Raw genomic sequence first — 4477 nt, forward strand, 5'->3', positions numbered from 1 at the left:
GGAAAAGGGGCTGGGGAGACAGCTGAGTAGAATAAGCACTTCCCTGGCAAGCACAAGAGTCTGAGTTCAATCCCCGGTTCCGGGAAAAAAAAAAAAAATACACCACCTGAAAGTTACTCACCTTAGCCCCCTGCAGGAAAAGCCCCAGTTCTCTATTCATGCCCACTTGCTACATGACTTGCTTCTCCACTCAGTCCTGGATTTAATCAGTTTTACCTGAGAAATGGTGATTGTAATCTCATTGGTTTACCATAGTTTGGACCCACCTCATGCCCACCTAAGTGGGTCCCCATGTTCTCCAATTAGACCCACTTCACTGCATAGTTTTACTCTATAAAAAATCCCTGGAAGACACAGGTTGGGGGCAACCACTCAGGTCCTCTTCTGTACTTCTCTCAGGCAGGAGCATTCTTCCCCCAGTAAATATATTCTGCTGTTAACCTCCATTGTTCCTAAAATTCATTCTTCTGTTTTAGAGAACATGAACTTGGTCCAGTTATCTTTCAGGTTGAGGGTTTCATTCCCCTATTTCAAAACTATAGCCTCTGCAAACAGTTGCAGCTGGATTTTTAAAACAGAATTAATTGATATGATTTTTTTTCTTCTGGTGATTTATTGATGAAATAATTCCAATCTTGTTTCAAGAAAGAATTTTTAAAAGAAGAACTTTTGTTTGTGTTCTACATTCTTAGATCTTTGGGAAAGTGGAAGGGACTTTGAAGTAGACAGTGCATTCAGATGAGTATGATGACCCAAAAACTCTTCTTGGCTCAGGAGTAGGAAACAGAAGGAAAGAAAAAGAACTAGGTGTCAGGAAGACCTTAAATATTGTAAGGTTTCTAGTTATTTTCTTCTCTATCCTGCTGGGGTTGAAGAGAAAAATGAAAAAAGAATTCCAGAAGTGCTTGGATATCTAGAAACAAATAGAAGGATGCTATGTTCCTCCACTGGAATCTAATGGCTATGTGATCACTAAGTTCCATGGTTTACTTTGTCTCATTAAGCACAAGGCCAATGCACCAGAAAGAGCCCTGAGGTTGTAGGATGGATGGTCCCTGGATCTGAGCTGAGTGAAAGAGGTAATAAAAACAGCTGAGAACTAGATGGAATAAGTGTAGTGATACGAGCCAGAAGGAGCCTAAGGACAAAGAACAGAGCCTAAGGAAACCAGCCCCTTGTAATTCTTGCAAGCTGGAGACAAGGTAACAGATTCCTGGAGGCAGCATACTGTCTGTTCTTTGTTCCTTTACCTGGGAAGTTACCAGCTGGTGATATGTAAACTTAGAGTTTGGTGAATGCTGGAAAATAGCTTGTTCATAGCAAGTTAGTTATGCACATTCCTTAGCCTGTTTGTAGCCCTCAATAAATGTGAGAAGTTCCAGTGGCTCAGGGCTCACTTAGAGGGGGATCTCTGAGGCTGTATTAATCTGGTCTTCCCTTTGTTTCTTTCAGCTCTGACTGATAATATACAACAAATAGTTCTCCACTGTTGTGCCAGCACGGACCCCAAAGACCAAGTACAGCTTTAACTTCCTGAAGATACAGGCCTGTGTAATACCCAGGAACTCATATGCAAGTCCATGGAAAATGGGAGTTCAACATTTATAATAATTTGACATAGAAATATTTAAAAATTTTTCTTTTCTTATACAGTACATGGATTGCATTAAGTTTGATACTAGAAAGAATAATTGTCATTAACCTGAGTTTGATACTTTTTGACAATTGATTGTGATACATGATGTCCTCTTACCCTTGTATTAACTCTATTACAATGTAAGTTATAAAATATCATCGTAGGGGGTGGTGATGCCTAGTGGCTGAGAAGATCAGCTCTGATTTTCCAGCCAGCTTCAAACTGAATCACAACTCTGTCACCAAACCTCTCTACAACAGAGAATGAAACTGTAACTAGCTTATGAAGCTGTTATGAGCAACAATGTAATGTGATGGAGAGAGAGGTAGACAAGTAATCAATAATACAAAATCCATTACCATTTTATAGCTCAGTGTTCCTTTTTCTTGCGTAAGACCACGTAGTTCATAAATACTTGAGGAGAACTCATTCAGTACACATACTGTTCTCATGAAAACTATGTTAACTGTATAATTCATTGTCAAAGTTCTGCAATTCTTGAGGATCACTTCAACTATAACCCAAAGGGCTAGTGCTATATTTATTTTGATGATTTATACCACAACTTAAGTTATCTTCCTGATCCTGAAGGTTCACCCTTCCCGGTAATTGCTGCTTATAATCTACCTCTCGTGCATGACAACGAGGAATGAATGCCTGCCCAAATAGGGTATATTTCTATGACCTTGAAGTAATCCAGTGCTTCATGAAGTAGTGCCTGCTATGGTTTGGACCTCAAGCCCCACCCCCTAGCTCTCACAGATGGAAGGCTGGGTTCCCAGCGGGTGTTCTCATTGGAAAGTGATACAAATTTTAGGTGTCAAGACTTAACAGGAGGAATTAGGTCACTAGGCACACAACTTTGAGGGGTTTATTAAGACCCCACCTCCTTCCTCTCTCTCCTTCACAGCCACCATGATGTGGGCCACTTTATTCCTCCACACACTCCAAACCAGGATGTTCTGCCTCACCACAGATGGAAAATACTGGATCCAGTCAACCATGAAATGAAACCTCTAAAGCTATAAACCTTTTTTTTTCCTTTTAAGTTTATTTCCTCAGGTATTTTGTCATAGCAACACAAAATAGACTAGTACATTATCTCTTCTGCATCTTAATTTGTTCCTCATTTCATCTACCTTATTATATATCCTAGCATTTTTGTCAATAGCCCTTTCTGAATCTCTAGATACTGCCTTGTCTCCTAATTCACAGACTTTTTTTTTTCTCGGATAAACTCTAGTATTCTGATATTGAGCCTCACTTATTATGGAATATTAATACTGATACCTACCTATCGAATTAACAGCTTATTGGCATGTTATTAGGATTGCTTAAAATACAGACATTTTTATATAGTTAGAAATGTTTTAACACTTTATCCTTTTTAATAATCAAGTCAAAGAAACTACAGCCATCAAACTGGGGCGATCTTTCCATTGAATGTGATAACATTACTAGGTAGCGCTCAGTGTTCTTGTGGGAATTAATGCATGAAAATGACATTTTGCATAACAATAATGTCAAAAGCATAACTCTGAAAAGGTCCATCTTAGTTATAAAACTCAAGCAGAGGATTGATACATTATCTTTAAAGAATTCCAAAATGCTTTGTGATTTTGCATTGTATAATATCTCTGACAAGATATAAGAAAAAAAGTATTCTTTCTAAGTACACAGGTGTGGATCTGATCCCAGAGCTCTGTTGCTGAAGTCGTGTTTGTTTTAGGTAAAGGTCACCAAGAAATGCTCCTTTTTAAACTTCAGGTATTAGAAGAAAATGTGGCAATATTGGGGTGAATGACCTTTGTGTTGATCACTCTGTCAAGAATCCATAAATATGAGCACATGTAGAGAAACTTCTCCTATATTCACAGATTTCTAGAACAAAATCCAATATTTGGAATTATTGTCTGCTGCATTTTGTTTGACAAATGCAGGCCCCGGGACATAAATATTTAAAATCCATAATATCACCCTGTCATGATTGTACTGCTGTGAGGAAAAACGCTCTCCTTTCTCCTTTTCAGCCCAGGTAGAGCTGAAACACATAGTGGCAGCTATATATAATCTGTTGTTCTGATTCTGACTACTTGCTCCTTGTGATCTCTTAGTTGGTGTTGCTGTTTATCAGACACACCATGTGAAGGTTAATAATAACATAATTTAGAGCAATAATTACATTTTTATTCAATAGCTGTGGGAAAACACTGGGTTGAATAATGAGATAAAAATGAGTGTCTCAGTTGTAACAGGACATTAATCAACATATTAACTGTGTGGGCAAACTGATTTGAGGTTGTTATGGTTTAATTTGTCTCAAAATCATTGTTTTTAATGTATTGCATGTTGTACTTTAAAATGTGTTGAACTGATTATCAGTAAGCAGTAGATTTCAACAGGATAGATGCTACCCATATTGTGCCATGAGTTATCCTTTTTTATAGTGTCCAGTGTAAAATTAACATTCCTGAAGTTCTGACATTTCACAGATATGTTCAGATAAAGCTGAAAGAGTTCTACAATTCTCTACCTAAATTCTACCACAGCAAATTGTGAATATTTTCATAATTCTGTGTGTTACTATTGTTTAAAAGATTTTCACAAGGCTGGCCAAATAGCTCAGTGGAATAAAGCACCTGCTTAGGCAGATGCAGGGGCCAGGAGTTAGATCCCGGGATGCACTGAGACAGCGATTGAGACAGGGCGTGGTTTTGTGCACAGCCTGTAATCCCAGAACTTGGGAGGCTGTAAACAAGAGGATCACTATGAGTCCAATCTACGCAGTGAGACCCTGTATACTCTGTATATCCTGTCCTAAAATGCAAAAAAAAAAAAAAT

This window comes from Octodon degus, unplaced genomic scaffold (genome assembly GCF_000260255.1).
Source record: "Octodon degus isolate 3935 unplaced genomic scaffold, OctDeg1.0 scaffold00032, whole genome shotgun sequence".
Lineage (NCBI taxonomy): Eukaryota > Metazoa > Chordata > Mammalia > Rodentia > Octodontidae > Octodon > Octodon degus.